Source organism: Aedes aegypti, chromosome 1 (assembly GCF_002204515.2).
Source record: "Aedes aegypti strain LVP_AGWG chromosome 1, AaegL5.0 Primary Assembly, whole genome shotgun sequence".
NCBI classification, from domain to species: Eukaryota; Metazoa; Arthropoda; class Insecta; order Diptera; family Culicidae; genus Aedes; species Aedes aegypti.
Window position 1 is genome coordinate 273,476,511 of NC_035107.1, and position 17,129 is coordinate 273,493,639.

A 17,129-nucleotide genomic window follows, 5' to 3' on the forward strand; every position below is an offset into this window, starting at 1 on the left:
GGTATTTTCATGTTGATTCAATAATTCATTCATGGTCACTACTAATAATTGCTCCAAAAATCCTCTAGGGATTACTCTAAGAAATATTGTAAGAAATCTTTTAGGAATTCCCTGATAAATTGAACTAAAAATATCTCCTGAGGCACCAGTTGGTGCTACAGCAATTATTCCAGTAATTGCTGTAATTCTTTTGACATAAATTTCTTCAGAGATACCATTTTTTCAAGAAATTCCTTAAATAGATGTGGCAGGATATTAATCATAGATTAAATTCTCAATTACTTTTTCAAATCGATGTAAGTAACTTTCATACGGTCTTCTAAAACTGTACTAAAATGAATCAACTTTTTAACATATTTTTCGCCGTGCACATTGCTTAAATTTTGCATACAATCAGCTCGCGTTTGAAAACTAGGTAATTTCTATTAATTCCTTAAAAAAAAAATATGGCAATATGTTGAACCATTTCATTCATTTACTTACGACGTTTTTGTACCAGTGTAAAATCGACTCAAGTAGTGCTTTGTTTTGATTCGTGGTTAAGTCACTTTGTCTCTCCATGCAACGGAGCGGTGAAAGTAGCGGTTAGCTTGCGAAAGTTGAGAATCCTACTTACGCCGTTTTGTAAATCAGGAAATTAAACGTTCTAAGGGTGAAAAACTGTGTTGGTTTAAAGCGGAACGTGTAGAATTTTGTCTGCGAAACACATAGGATCGATGAAGTAAGTTTGTTTACTATTCTGACTTGAGACTGTTTAACTAAGTTTTCGAGAATTGTTTGTTTAAATAATTTCATTAATTTATCTTGGAAATCGTCTAAGACTTCCACAAAAGACCAGAAGTTTTCTCATAGATTATTACTTACACAAGTTTCATCAGAGGTTGCTTAGGGATTTTCTTTCTCTACTCACTTTTGAAAGAATTCCTCAGTATTCCTCTGAAGATATCTCAGGAGGTATTGGAAACCTTCGTTGGGAAATATTATGAAAAATCCTTAGAGTTATTCCTGAAGGTACACCTAGAGAAGTTCTTGGTTAAAATCCCAAAGATATACTGAACTTAAATTTCGTAGAAGATAAGTAATCATTGGAAAATATTTTCTACGAGAGAATTTTCTAGGGAAAGTTATTTAAAAATCACACAAAAAATGTTGGAGGACTTATGATTATCTTGAAAAATTTCTTGAATGAAATTTGGAGGTTTACTCAATTAGACCTATGTGGTAATTTCTGTGGTTGGAAATTCCAGTTTGAATTCTGTAAGGTATCTTTCTAGGAAGTCTCAAAAATTACCAAATGAATTCCTTGAAATATCTTTGAAGTGATATTTGTAGTAATCTATGTATGCCCACCTCAATAAAGCAAAAAAATAATCATAAAAAATCATGAAAAGATGCATCATAGTACCAGATAAACATCATAACATGTTGAAATGTCACGAGGAATCCAAAAAATAAGTCTTTAAACTTTTCGTATTATCAAATCCTTTTAGTTCAATTATGGTCCCTGTTTGGTCTCTTTTAAAAAAACTTTGGTCTTTTCATTTCGTGTTATGAGCCAAGGTTTAAGCCAACAATAAAATCATTTTGATTTCCGAGCTACGATAAAATACACAAAATTGCAAAGTGTACCCCGGGGTTGGGTCCCAGTCAACATATTGGTTGACCTAACTTTTGTTATACATCATTCTATATGATTCATTTCAATCTTATATGATGCATGAAAAGGCTATACACCTCCCAAAGTGGAAGCTACTTGGCACGACTTTTACAGACTTTCTGCGATCAGATATACCGTCAAGTTACCATTCACCGTGCATTTAAGAAAAAAATGCACTTCAATAAATTGTACAACTTTTCCAAATAATTTGATGCGTACTAGAATACCACTACGTTGCGTGCAATTATATAATAATTCAGGAAAAAATATAAAACTACTGTTGGATAACAAAAAATACTCTAAAAATATGTTTTAAAATGTCATGTTATGGTCGCCTCGTACCGTTCTATGTCACCATTTACCGTGCACACTGGTGCTCCATTCACCGTGCATATAGTTTTCGTCATGATTTAATTTTGTATCTTGAAGAAACGTTGGTAATGCAGCAACTATGTTGCTAGTAGTGTGCGCACACATTTTTAAGAGTATTAAAATCTTCATTTATAATAAAAACCATAAAAAGTTTAAAAATTTACTAAATAAATAATTTTTCATTAAAATCGTTATAGGAGGTTTGACTGTATTGTCCAAACCATTTCATATTCACTCAAATACTCAATATGAAGTTTTTTAATCACGACATAACAATAAATCTAATATTACTGAATAATTTCCAGCTTTTTACAGCAATGCACGGTAATGGGAACCATACATATTGAAAAGGGTCCATTCACCGTGCATTTGGGTTTTGACTGAAACACAATAAAAAATTATAAATTGCATAAAATTTCATTGCTCATACTATGAAATACATCTAACTAGTAGTACCCACAGTGTAAACTTGTTGAAATTTTTAAAAATTTCATACTTTAACGTTAAAATGAAAAATGGTAATTTTTGGCGTTTCTACTAAGAGTGTTGAAAAATCTCAATATCAAACAGAATTCACATGATTTTGACTACATAAACTAGGTTTTTCAAAATGCTTTGTGACAAAAACTACTTCATTTCATCAGTTTTATCTCATTTTGCTGACAAAAGAATAATTTGTGAAAATTGTATGAATATTCTGTAGGAATTTGTATATGTGCACGGTGAATGGAGCCCACACGGTGACTGGTGACTTAACGGTACGATGCCACAAAGTGTTGATGAAAATTAAAAAAAAAAATGTTTCCAGCAAACCTCGATCGCGAGGCCTCTGGACTAGGAACCGGACACCTTACCACTGTACCACCAAGGGTTACATGACAGCTTCCTGATTATTTGCTAATATTAATGCATATTTCATGTACAGCGATACTTGCTTTGTTGTTCTCTGAGGCCCATCGTCAGCAGATACCAGGTTTGGGTGGCAATTTTTGCTAAGTGTTAGCGATTTTATATGATGCTTTTTGGATTGATATATGATCAGTCAGTTCATACAACATAACGCGATTTAATGTTGCACTATTTACGACATGTTTTGCTGTCAACACAGATAGTCGTTTCTGAATCGTATTGGGATTTATATACAACTTTTGTTGACATCAATAACGCTTTAACTGGCATCTTGTGCGATACTGATATTTGATGTACGAATATGTGATTTTGGATGCACATAGTTATACGGTACGTGGTTCACTGGGTTGATATGGAACTACTTAAACACACAAAACGGTAAAAAAATAAAACAATGAAATGCTCATGTATGGCGAAATAAGGAACCATTATGTCAAAAACTGGTTCACCTGCCCTAGCATAATATTTGAAATAATAATGATTGAAGGTAAGTTTTTGAAGAAAATTTGAAAGACATAATAAACCACTCCAAAAATATTTACAAATACTCAATGAAGTCCTAAATAACCGCAAAATGGTGTTTCTATTTAGTATGACCCTTTACAATTTATTTGGAATTTTTCATAGAAACAACATTAATCAAGTGATTCCCTCCATAGGACACAGCAAAATGAATTCCTTTTGCTGCATTTTTCATTTCTTTTTTGAGCTTTTCAGGAGATTTTGCGATAATTAAGCAAGAGTTGAGGTAAACACGAGTCTTTTTTTTTTGAAAAAGCTCCAAAAATTAAATCTTAGGGAGTCAATTCAGGATCCCCAAATTCGGTTCTATCCCGTTAGGCCGAATGCCGTTAGGCCAAAAGGGTCGTTTGGCCGAAACCTGCCGAACATTCCAAAGAATCTTTTTTGAAGGCTCCGGGACAAAAGAAGCTATTGCTGTTCTCAGTTTTCCTCCAAAGTTCAGAAAATTTTACGCTTTCTGTCACATTTTCAGCGATGTATGTTTTTTAGTTTTTAAGATATATTTTTTTGTCCCGAGGCCTTCAAAACACGAAGACACTGAAATTTTTGATTTTTTTCATGTAAAAAACATTTTTTTTGTGAAATTTTATATTTTCTTGAAAAGTCAAAATCTTTAGGTTTCATTTCGACCAGGAAAATTTAAAATCGGTTAGCGGTTCAAAAGTTATGATTTTCAAAGAAATAAAAATTTTGCAAGAGGCGAATTTTCTGGTCACCCTATTTCGAAAAAGGTCACACTAATAAAAAAATTCAATGATACAAGAAGATTTCTTTTGAAGTACATTATGCGATTCCTTCATAAATTCCACAAGGAATTCCCCTCGGATTTTGGTTCGGAAAGGAAAATTCTTACAGGGTTTTTTCCCCAAGAAACCCTCTGACATTAATCCAGGATTTTTTTCCAAAGATTAATTTCTCAAGGAAGTGATCTTCTCGGAACTCATCCAGCGATTCTTCCATAGAATTAAGAAACAACTTCTGAGTTTTCCTAGGGATTTGTTTTTTTTTTTTATTTTCTCTTATTTTCGTTCACAGTTTCTTCAATATTGCAATAGAAATTTATCTAAAACTATCTTGAGATTTTCCTTCAAGAATTCTACAACAGGTTTTCTTAAAATTTTCACAAGAAGTTCTCAAAGAACTCATCCAGGATTTCTCTAAGAACGCCTCCAAAAAGATGCTTAAGAAGTTTTCCAGAAATAATTGGACGGAATTTGTCCTAAGAAAATCACTAATTCAGGTAAAATAGATGATACTTTACTACAAGGGAGAAGCTTTTTAAAGATCTCCAGGTTTCTTCGAGACTCTTGAATAAGTCCCGAAAAACCGATGAAGTAATAACCAAACGAAACCATGCATAATTTCCTGCAGGATTTCCTAGTGGAAATCCCTGGAAAATCTTGAGTGGAACTCTTGAAGAAATTACAGAAATAGTTGTTGTGGTATTTTGTGGTCTTAGATCCTAAATAAACCATTACTGAAGATATGTTTAGAATTTTCTTCACAAATTATTCAAGAAATGTTTGAAAGAACTAAAATGTTTTAAAAAACTGTATGAGCAATCCTCGGTTGAATGTAGTTAATGTAAATTAACTGAAACAATTCCTAAGATAATCTGTGGATAAGTGACTGAAGGGATGGTTCTAATATGACGCAAAGTGATACTGAAAAAAAAAAACTACATGAGAACTTTTATTGTTTGATTTCTCGTGAAATTTTCAATACGTATGTTTTCATCTCTGGAATAAACCTATGTATAATTTCTCGGAAGTATTCTTGTTGGAGGAATATTTCTGTAGTTGGTAATTGCTGGAATATAGGTAGAATTGAAAGAAACTTTCAAGCATATTCTGTAAGAATTTCTGGGATAGTTGGCACTAGTAATCCTTTATAAGAGAGATTCGCGGAAGCTGACATTTCTGTCAAAGTGAGAGCCAATCGAGCAGCGAGAGCTGTCAAAGTGTGAGCCAAACGAACATGCGTTATGTTTGTTTTGAACTTTTCTTGAAGAGTAATGTAATCCGCTTGAAATTATTTCGGTAAAAGTAATATTGCATGAAGCAAAAAAATTAAATATTTTTCTTATTTAAATTTTTGTCAATGTGATTATTAGTTGTTGATTTTTTCGGCTGTTTATTAATTTGGATATGTAGTTCAAAGATCTATAACGAAACAAAATACACTTTTTAGCAATGAGGAAGTCATGTCCGTGTTACAATATTATTCTCGACGCCGAGCAAAATCAGCACTGCTGGTCTGTTGCCAAATCATTCCATTTTACTTCCGCTTATCTCTCTATAAAGGATCACTAGTTAGCACATTGTTGGACTGATGAACAATTGCCTGTAGTAAATTCTGAAGTAAGGACTGTTCATTTTATAAAGTGGACACCTTGTTTATGCTATATCTTTTTTATTATATATATATATCTTTTTTATTTTTATATCGTATATTATTATGTATATCTTTTTTATTTTTATATCGTAAACGGTTTTCTGTGTATCGTTCAACTATTATTCTACAATGTTATGAAAATGCAGAAACTTACAAAATGCTTTCGGTTGAAGAACTAAATATTTTTTGCAAAAACTCCTAAGAAAAACTGTTCGTCAAGTTTAAGCATTATTTTTCGCATGAAAAAAATCCTAAATTTAATGAACAAATTGTATGTTGGTATCCTTTACTATTCAACTTAAGGTAGAGCTTTTAAAAACATCAATAATATTCCATCAGTTCCTGACGCTGAGTCGCTTTAGCGATCTATTCCTTATGGTCAAATTTGCTGATACACCATCTTTTTACTACCAGCAAAAAAGTAAAGTAATAAGCGTGTTCAAAATAGGTTTAGATTACTAAAGAAACTATATATTTATAAAAAAAAGCAAAATCTTGAGTTTTAACCGCATTCTTGGGTACCAAATTTACTCTTTATGGTCGTTTTATTGAAAATCCCATGCTTTTTAAATTATATACGCATGTTTATCGATCTAGAGCAAACTGTAAGCGTTTTTCTCAAAATATTTTGATAGGTAGTCTCAGAATAACACATTCTGTAAATAATACATGCAAAATAAATTTGATTTAATTCAAGCAGTGTTCCCAATCTTAATGATTGTCATTGTGCTTTGAGTGGTCTTCTGAAAATAAATTATTTGTTTTTCTATTGTGCTTAAAATATGACGTGGGGCCTAAATCAGCAACTCTTTGAAGGCGTAAGTTATTTTTATTATAAAGACTATATTATTACTTCCGTCTGGACGTACTTTAAACCTTAAAATTCTACTCATATCAGTTCCATTTAAATTTAGGATATTTTTCTTTAAAAAAAATTGATAAAAAATTATTTTATGATATCTGCAAAATTGCTTCTCCAAAAATAACTTGATACTATTTAGCAAGCTTCTAATTGATGATGCTTTCTAAGTACAACCATTTTTTGAAAATAAAAAATATAAATTGTCAAATTTTCCTGCCGATTTTTAATAATCCTTGATTTTGATAACCTCCAAAAATCGACCGTTCTAAACGTTGTGCCTAATTAGTGTGAAATCATATTATTTTGGTAACTTTTTTATTACCACAGCATTGTATTAGTCGAACGATGTACAGAAAACCGATTTCGATTTCATTGATAAATTGAAAAGATATTGCATGTCCAAAGTGTCCACTTTATAAAATGAACAGTCCTTAATGTGTCTAAGCATAGCCTGAGAAATCATTTAAAGTTCTTCAAATCGAACTTCGGAAAGAAACATTAAAGGAATCGTTATAATAATATCTTGAGGGATCCCTGAAAATTACTTGCCAACACTTTTCTTTTGAAAGAGCTCCAAAAATTTAGTCAAAGGGAGTCAATTCAGGATCCCCAAGTTCAAATCAAATGTCCCTTCTTGTTGGCATCAGACATTCAGGGTCATTTTTTAACAAAATTGATTGATACAATGATAAGATGTACCAAGAAAGTCTATAAAGCAATTATGCAGTTCAATTCATACGGTTAATTGTGTAATGTACTTTATTTTGTAATTAGCCATTCGAACAAATGAGTTTTCATACAACTATCCTCAACTTAGCTTTCGACCTTATGGTTTAAATGTCATTCGGCCATATTCTGTAAGTGTTTCGACCAAATGCCCTTTGAATAAATGCACTTTCAACCAAATGTCATTCGCCAAGTATCATGAAGCCAAATTTGTATTTGGAACAAATTTACCCATATAATACGTCAATTTCCTCATACATACTGTCCCATATTGATTTTCGAACAAAAGACTTTTTTCATTGCAACATTCATGTTTTGATATATATTATACTATGCATATGAAAATCTTGTATAAAAATGTGAAGATAGTGTAGTCCTATATTGAAAAATAAAGGCATAACAGAATATATGAACCTATATGAAACTTAATTCATGATAACAAAAAACATGATCTGACAGCTGCTACGGATTGATCCGACTTACTTTGTATGAGTACACGGGACGAAACGAAATGTACATATAAGAGATAGGCAAAATGGCTCTTTTGGTGAACGGATTCGAACAGAATCACTCACTTTAGTGAATCGGATCTTTTGAACGGTTCAGTGCTTCAGCGACTCGCAAAGGAAGAGCAAAATTAACCGGACGAACGGACCAAACGATTCATTCCGAATAACGCGCCATATGCTGTACGATCTTTTGCTTCCTCATTCTCAGTTCTTCCTTTTTTAGAAACGCACGATTCAGCCCGACACGAACAGCAACTTCTCGCTTTATGGTTCGTTTGTCTGCAATGCAATCAGGTGGGACAAAAAAGGACGGGGTTGGTGGTCTAATGGCAACCGCTTCTGCTTCATAAGCTCTCGTACTTTGTAGTTGTATCTTTAAGGTGAAGATAAATCGAAGCCAAATTTCAAATTTTCAAGAGCACGGATCTGGAGAACCAAACATCCGTTTAAGCTGAAAACTTAATCGATTGGTCACTAGCTGATGGTGAGCAATTGATTAGGTTTTCAGCTCATACGGATGTTTGATTCTCCAGATCCGTGCTTTTGAAAATTTGAACTTTGACTTCGATTTATCTTCACCTTAACTTGATTCTATCTACCACTTTTAATATATCACAGTTGATGTATATATCACAGTTCATAGCATTTGCTAGAACCCGAGACGAACAGAAATAAACCGTTTCCCTACGCTTCCATTCGTTCATCGTTATAGCATGCCTTCCTTTACGCCTGATACATAGGCAGTCTGCTAACCAAACCAGCAGGCTTCTCTGCCATAAAAATTACCCCACCCTTTCACCCTTCCCGCATGAACTGGCGTTGACGCAGTGGTATATACGGTCAACCGTGGGAGCCGGTTGAATGCATCATCAACTCCTTCCCCTTCCCTTCATTGGTCTGCATTCTGACGTGGCAGGCATCATTGTTGCCTAAAAATAGAAGATCACCAGCACTGACGGTGCCTGTTAATCCCAAGCAGTCATCTGGTTGGTTCCTTGTGTAAGTGCAGCTGATCTGGAATGGCAGCTGATACTGGAATGGCAACCACGGGCGGCCAATCAAGCTCAAGCTCAAGCTCAATGCAATCAGGCGGGACAAAATTGTCGATCTATGCTGAGAGCGCTGAGAGAGCTGAGAGCACGGAGCAGCCAGCAAAGTTTGCTTGCATGTGTGACGTGACGCACAAAGCAAGGCATGTGTCAAGTTTTAGAATAAAGCCAAGATATAAACGAAAGCGAATATAAGAAAAGAGTTAGTTTATTCGGTTTACGGGTCGCTTTTTATCTGATCCGTTGGGTGACTGCTGATCAAATGAACCGACTCTCGCCAAAAAAGTGCTACGGTTCACTCTGTCAGTTGAGTGACTCGGTTCTTTTGAACGGCTCCGATTCATTTTGCCCATCTCTAGTACATATGAACTCTTAAATAGCGTGTTATGTGAGGAAACTCATCGATCAAACGATTTCATTCACTATATAGTGCGGGAGTGATGCAATTGGTACACATAAACGACTTTGTTAGTAAACTGCTATGTGACTTCTGGTTGCCTGGGTGAACTTCGAACCCCAATAGCAGCTGTAAAACTTGAATTATGGTCCAGTTTATATTTTTGCTGTTCAATAGAAGCATAAGTAATCTGTGCGGTTATGCTAAATGAATATAGCATGCGGAATGTCCTGAAAAATTATGACGATTTGTATGAGAAGGCAATCTTCCAACTTAGAGCGTTATTTTCTCAATACCTGTGTTTTCTATACTCGACAGTTATGCCTTCAAGGGCAGCAAACTTCAAGCTCACTTAGCTTCCTTAGATATGAAGGATTCCATTCAAACTTACACTGTAGTTTCGGGGCGTCAAACTGAAAACAAATACGGGAGATATAACGTAATCTTCTTACGGTTTCTCCCTTATAGGCCACCCTACTTCACATACTAAACACGCAGGTGGATTTCCATCCGGCAACGGGTTGCTCTAATGGTACGTCGTCGTTGATACTCGTGGTATCCCAAGTGGAGTAGTGATTGTATTTCGGTGTCTGTGTGTGTAAGTGTGCTGTACAGTACCTCTAGTGTCAGAGGAAGAAGAGTACAACCATCAGGATGGATTATAGAACCCGGCGAGGAGGTGGCAGCGTTCCACCGATCCAGCTATTGTGACGGGATTTTATCCGGAACAGGTAAATGGGGATTTATGGGGATATGACTTCTTTTCTATTGCGGGGGGAGTGGGAAGGATGGATGGGTGGAAGGTGTCAGTTAGATGTGTGTAGAATCAGGATAATAGACCGATTGAGTGGGATGCGGGTTATGGCAGTGGCACTGCGCACGGAAGAGGATTGTTTTCTATGCTAGAATCGATTATTTGAGACACTGCTGAATTCCGTGTTGATTTTTGTAGAAATGATTTTTTTTTTTATATTCAGAATACCTAACTAAGAGCAAAAAAAAGGCACTTTAACTATTGCAATATCATACGTTTTAGCTTGTACATCTCAACCAGCATGATTTAGATTGATGTGAAATGTTGTACATTTTCTCCTAAATTTCCTATCTTTTAAATGAAATATTGTTTTATTTAATAACACGATAGAACATGTTTCTTCAACATCTTTGGCATTGTTTTCGTTAAATTAAAACAGCAAAACTTTAATTTGCAATATGTATTGAAATTTTAACCTTGACACTTTTGATCATCTTTGACGTTCACTTCTTCGATAAAAACCCACTGAGGTTGTTGCTATCTGGCATACGGAAAGTACATGGAAAACATTTTTCATCAAAAATCTGAATAAAAATCCCAAAACATTAGAAAATTGTGTATTTTTGACGTAAGATCAAGCTCTAATGTTCCAAATACAAAAATTGAGTTATGGCTTTAGGACCCTACTTCATTTGACTATGACATTTTACAGATCTTTAGAGCTCTAGCAGCTCTAGCAGCTCTAGAGCTCTGGTAGCTCTATGGAGCTCAAGCAGCTCTCTTGAGCCCTAGCAGCTCTATAGAGCTCTAGTATCTCTCTAGAGCTCTAGTTGCTCTCAAGAGCTCTAGTAGCTCTCTAGAGCTGCGGCAGCTCTCTAGAGCTCTATCAGGTCTCTACAGTTCTAGCAGCTTACTAGAGCTCTAGCGCTACTTCAAATGAGTTCAACTGATTTCAATTTGCATGCTTTTCAATGATATTGTTTTTTTTAACAACTATCGTCAAAACTTGTACGCCAGAATGTTTTAGATGAGTTCTAACCGCTCTCCATTTCTCATGCATTTTTTTTTTTTAATTAATTGATTCTTATTTTTTTCAATGAGAATTGCTGCCAATTTTTTTGTCTTGCCTTATGAAATACGTTGAAATCTGTTTCCATCATCAAAAATCAAAACTCCACACTTCATGTTTCATGTTCAATACAGTAACCGCACATCCCGGCTCATGTTCTGAATTGCAAACACCATGAAGCATAATCGGTAGACCTCCGACTCGGTTCAGTTGATCTCCACATTACCGTAGTATCCACTTTGCTTCTTCCGAATCGATGCCAGCGACCAATAGAGGAGCTCACAGCGTCGAGTGAATTTCCATGTTACCCTGCCTGAGGGGCTCAAACGGCAAGAGGTAAACCTTTCTTGAAAGTAGCTCTTTTTTCCCTCCCATTGTGCCGACGTGGGAAAGCGAAATCGAATATTCCACGTTGCTGCTGTTCGGCAAAGGTAGGCTTCTCGGAAAAAACGGCGCCTTTCGGGCGACTAAAGAGCTTGGCGTCCTGTTTGAAGCCCCGAAATTGAATCCTGCTTCAGGTTGATGGCTTGTTTGTCGATGGAAGTTGAGTCAAAAATAGCAAACTTTGCTTAGGCTGCTAGCGGGGCAAAACGGGAGGGGCCAAGGGGCGATTAGGTTCTGCGAACTGCGAACAAAGTCGTTCGAAAAAAGCCAGCCGATTCTTCATTCTTTTTCCTCCGAAATGATCCCATTTATCGGTGGGTTAATCTCTGTGTGTAAGGGTGGTCTTGCTCTCAATATCTCGATCCATTTGTGCTCTTCATTGGAAGCACAAGAGCGATGTGCGTTCATGTAACGGAGTCAGTCAGTCAGTTTTCGGGGGATACAATCCATTTGGCAGCTAGATAAAGGGGGAAATGGAGGATGGATGAGGGCCTAGCCTGATAAAACGAGAATGTGTTTTGTTGTTGGATACATTAAAAGGCTGACTGACGATTGAAATGGATACTAATGCGATGATGTATCGATGCGAGTATCGGTTATCGGTTAGCAGACAATGGATGTGGTTTGAGATAAAGGTTTAGCTTCGTAGCTCAGATTGATGTTCTCTGTGGCACTCCATCAGCACTAATTAAAATGTTGAAGGTTTGACTGACTTGTGAGGGTTGCACTGATGGAGTATAACTTTCTCTATTGCACAGTTCAATAGTTTTCTATATGTAGGTATCGTTGGTTTCAGTAGAGCATTATTAAGACAAGCATTTCTCTGTAATTACGTAGGTCAATGTATGGGGTTAGAGAGCTGCTAGAGCTTTGGAGGGCTGTTAGAGCTCTAAGGAGTTACTATAGCTCTGGAGATCTACTATAGTTATGAAGAGCTGGTAGAGCTCTAGAGAGCTGCTTGAGCTCTGGAGAGCTAAGAGAATTCTAGAAAGTTGCTAGGAGAGCTCTAGAAAGCTACTAATAATGCTCTAGGGAGCTCTAGAGAGCTTTTAAAAGAGCTCTAGAGAGCTACTAAGAGAACTCTAGATAGCTACTAATAGATCTCTAGAGTACTCCTAAGAGATCTCTAAAGAGTTTTAAAGAGAACTGTAAAGAACTGATAAGAGAGCTCTGGAGGTTTTCTAGAACTTTAGAGAGCTTCTAGAACTCTGGAGAGCTCCTTAACAGCTTCTGAAATTGCTCTAGAGGGTTTCTAAGAGAACTTCTAAGAGAGCAACTAATAGATACATAGGAGATCTCTAGAGAGCTTCTAAGAGAGCTCTAGAGTGCTACTAAGAGAGCTCTAGAGAGCTACTAAGAGAGAGATCTTTAAAGAGCTTCTAAAAGAGTTCTAGATCTAGAGCATCGTTTCCCAAACTTGACTTTTGCGATCCCCGACTTGTTGTCGCCTCACATTGCACAGCAAAAATTTATGAATATCAAGTAGCACGCAATTCGGACAAAGACGGAAGCAGTTGAAAATTACAAGCTATAGCCAACAGCTGAAGTGAATCGGGTCATATGACCCTTCCAACTATTTTTCAGTTTATTCCACTGAATCACATGAATCTGCCACAAAATAAACCCAGCCACGGGGGGTCGCGAAAAAAGTTTGGAAAACGATGCTCTAGAGAGCTTCTAAGAGAGGGCTGCTTTGTTAGAGCTTTGGAGAGCTTCAAGATCTCTAGAGAGCTGCTAGAGCTCTGGAGAGCTGCTAGAGCTCTGGAGAGCTGCTAGAGCTTAGAAAAACTGCTAGAGCTCTGGAGAGCTGCTAGAGCTCTGGAGAGCTGTTAGAGCTCTGGAGAGCTACTAGAGCTCTAGAGAGCTGTTAGAGCTCTGGAGAGCTGCTTGAGCTCTGGAGAGCTGCTAGAGCTCTGGAGAGCTGCTAGGGCTCAGCAGAACTGCTAGAACTCTGAAGAGCTGATGGAGCTCTGGAGAGCTATAAGAGCTCTAAAAAGCTACTAAAAGAGCTCTAGAAAGCTGCTAAGAGAGTTCTAGAGAGCTTCTCATTAAAAGCGTTTAGGAAAAAAAATTAAGGTAAAATAAACGCAATGACTTCGCACAGATGTCATAAGCACTCAAAACCAAATATTTCAAGGGATTTGTAATAGAACTAAGTTGATTTTTGTCAAATAACCATGAAGGATTTGGCCATGAATCGAACAACAATCTAGTAGTCAACTGAACGAAGAGAAATGCGTATGCAGTTTTCCACGCATTTCAACATAATCTAGAAAATATATGGTGAGAAGCTCACTTAAGACTTCACTTATAATTTGTCCGAAATCAACTGCAGTTTTGTTTTCAAAAAAAGTGTGTCAACTTTTACTGGAATAATTTGTAAAAAAAAATCGTCAAACACGTTGCGAAATAGTAGTATTCATTAAAGATATTTTATGGATAACAACAGAAATTTGCGTGAGATCTACACTCATCTCCACAATTAAAATCATGTACAAATCATCAACAGTCATCAATAGAAGACGTTAAAAATATCATCGGTATGAAAGAAGTATTTTAAAAGGAATTTATTTGAAGATAAAGATACAGTTAACTCTCCCTTACTCGATATTCCGTATCTCGATATCGAGTTAGAGAACCATAGTAAAAGTTGGTTTTCATGGCTAACTCGATGGTCCCTTGGATCGAAGTTGCACTGGTTTTGTGTTCTGTAACTCGATACCTCCCTAACTCGATGGTCCCTTCAATATCGAGTTAGGGAGAGTTCACTGTAGCTACTAAAGGCTCTAGAGAGCTGCTAAGAGCTCTAGAGAGCTGCTAAGAGCTCTAGAGAGCTGCTAAGAGCTCTAGAGAGCTGCCAAGAGCTCTAGAGAGCTGCTAAGAACTCTAGAAAGATGCTCAGAGCTCTAGAGAGCTGATAAGTGCTCTAGAGAGCTGATAAGTGCTCTAGAGAGCTGCTAAGTGCTCTAGAGAGCTGCAAAGAGCTCTAGAGGGCTGTTAGAGCCCTAGAGAGCTGCTAGAGCCCTAGAGATCTGCTAGAGCTCTAGAGATCTGCTAGAGCTCTAGAGAGCTGCTAAGAGCTCTAGAGAGCTGCTAAGAGCTCTAGAGAGCTGCTAAGAGCTCTTGAGGGCTGCTAAGAGCTCTTGAGAGCTGCTAAGAGCTCTAGAGAGCTGCTAAGAGTTCTAGAGAGCTGCTAAGAGCTCTAGAGAGCTGCTAAGAGCTTTAGAGAGCTGCTTTGAGCTCTAGAGAGCTGCTAAGAGCTCTAAAGAGCTGCTAAGAGCTCTAGAGAGCTGCTAAGTGAGAGCTCATCTCATCAGGCGTCTGTTATCGATATTATCAAAAAAGCTGCTAAGAGCTCTAGAGAGCTGCTAAGAGCTTTAGAGAGCTGCTAAGAGCTCTAGAGAGCTGCTAAGAGCTCTAGAGAGCTGCTAAGAGCTCTAGAGAGTTTCTAAGAGCTCTAGAGAGCTGCTAAGAGCTCTAGAGAGCTGCTAAGAGTTCTAGAGAGCTGCTAAGAGCCCTAGAGAGCTGCTAAGAGCTCTAGAGAGCTGCTAAGTGAGAGCTCATCTCATCAGGCGTCTGTTATCGATATTATCAAAATCTCATCATTCATTGATATTGAAATATTTTCTAGAAATCCACTAAAACTATGTTCATAAAGCGGCTATCAATCTTTCGAAAATTATAAGCTAAATAACTTTGCATAGCTGTCACAAAACTTTAATTAAGATGTTTCCAGAAATAATGAAAAAGTGATAATCTTGCGCAGGACTCTGAGCGAATGTATCTGAGGATTCTGTCACAATCTTGCCCAAGAATTGTTGTATTGTGTTGAAATCGGTGAAATTTCGGTCATGATTTTACATGGATCTAGATCCATGGAAGTAGACTTCTGTCAGAATCCTGTCTAGGATTATTTGAATGCCTAGTCCAGAATTTTATGTGCCTTTCGCCCCAAATGCAGTAACCATCCAGTCGAAAATTCTGAAAATATTGCCGAATTCTGGTGAGCACCCTGCCCAAGAATTCCAAAAATTCATGTCAGATTTTTTCTTTAAACCGTTTTAAGAATTATGTGGAATTTATGACCAGGATGTTGAGAAAATTGGGCCTATAATTCAATGAGATTTTGTTTTATCAAAATAATTAAAAAATCATGGAAAGGCAAATTGTTCTTGCTAAACTTGAGCTAATAAACACACGAAACTTTTCACATTACAAGCATCGGAATAATCTTTTCAAGGTTATTACTTATTAACATTAGTTCCAACAATTATTCAAATTCCGGAGAGAAATATTTAGAATCCAGCTATGAAAAATTCGATCATTTTTTAAATTGAAACCTGAAACAAGAATCCTGAGCAGGATTCTCCAGAATCCTGAGCAGGATTCTCCAGAATCCTGAGCAGGATTCTCCCAGAATTCTTTGCAGGATTCTCCCAGAATCCTGAACAGGCTTCTCCCAGAATCTTAAACAGGCTTCTCCCAGAATCTTGAACAAGCTTCTCCAAGAATCCTGAACAGGCTTCTCCCAGAATGCTGATCAGGATTCACCCAGAATTCTGAACAGGCTTCTCCCAGAATCCTGAGCATGACTCTCTCAGAATCCTGAGCATGACTCTCTCAGAATCCTGAGCAGGAATCTCTCTGAATTCTGAGCAGGATTCTCCCAGATTCCTGATCAGGATTCTCCTATAATCCTGAGCAGGATTCTCCCATAATCCTGAGCAGGATTCTCCCAGAATACTGAGCAGGATTCTCCCAGAATTCTTAGCAGAATTCTCCCAGAATTCTGAGCAGGATTCTCCCAGAATCCTGAGCAGGATTCTCCCATAATCCTGAGCAAGATTCTCCCATAATCCTGATCAAGATTCTCCCAGAATCCTGAGCAGGATTCTCCCAGAATCCTGAGCAGGATTCTCCCAGAATCCTGAGCAGGATTCTCCCAGAATCCTGAGCAGGATTCTCCCAGAATCCTGAGCAGGATTCTCCCAGAATCCTGAGCAAGATTCTCCCAGATTCCTGAGCTGGATTCTCCCAGAATCCTGAGCAGGATTCTCCCAGAATCCTGAGCAGGATTCTCCCAGAATCCTGAGCAGGATTCTCCCAGAATCCTGTGCAGGATTCTCCCAGAATCCTGTGCAGGATTCTCCCAGAATCCTGTGCAGGATTCTCCCAGAATCCTGTGCAGGATTCTCCCAGAATCCTGTGCAGGATTCTCCCAGAATCCTGTGCAGGATTCTCCCAGAATCCTGTGCAGGATTCTCCCAGAATCCTGAGCAGGATTCTCCCAGAATCCTGTGCAGGATTCTCCCAGAATCCTGAGCAGGATTCTCCCAGAATCCTGAGCAAGATTCTCCCATAATCCTGAGCAGGATTCTCCCAGAATCCTGAACAGGCTTCTCCCAGAATTCTGAACAGGCTTTTCCCAGAATCCTGAGCAGAACTCTCCCAGAATCCTGAGCATGACTCTCCCAGAATCCTGAGCAGGAATCTCTCAAAATCCTGAGCAGGATTCTCCCAGATTC

At 37.4% G+C, this 17,129-nt stretch overlaps 1 long non-coding RNA gene across 1 annotated transcript in view; it reads left to right on the forward strand.

Moving 5' to 3' along the window:
* The window catches only part of LOC110674126, a 48,797-nt gene extending 38,379 nt beyond the window's left edge, over positions 1-10,418 (forward strand). Inside the window, exon 3 of the long non-coding RNA XR_002498688.1 lies at positions 9,866-10,418. This is a non-coding gene — a long non-coding RNA (uncharacterized LOC110674126). The remainder of the gene's footprint in view (positions 1-9,865) is intronic.
* The last annotated feature ends 6,711 nt before the right edge of the window (positions 10,419-17,129 follow it).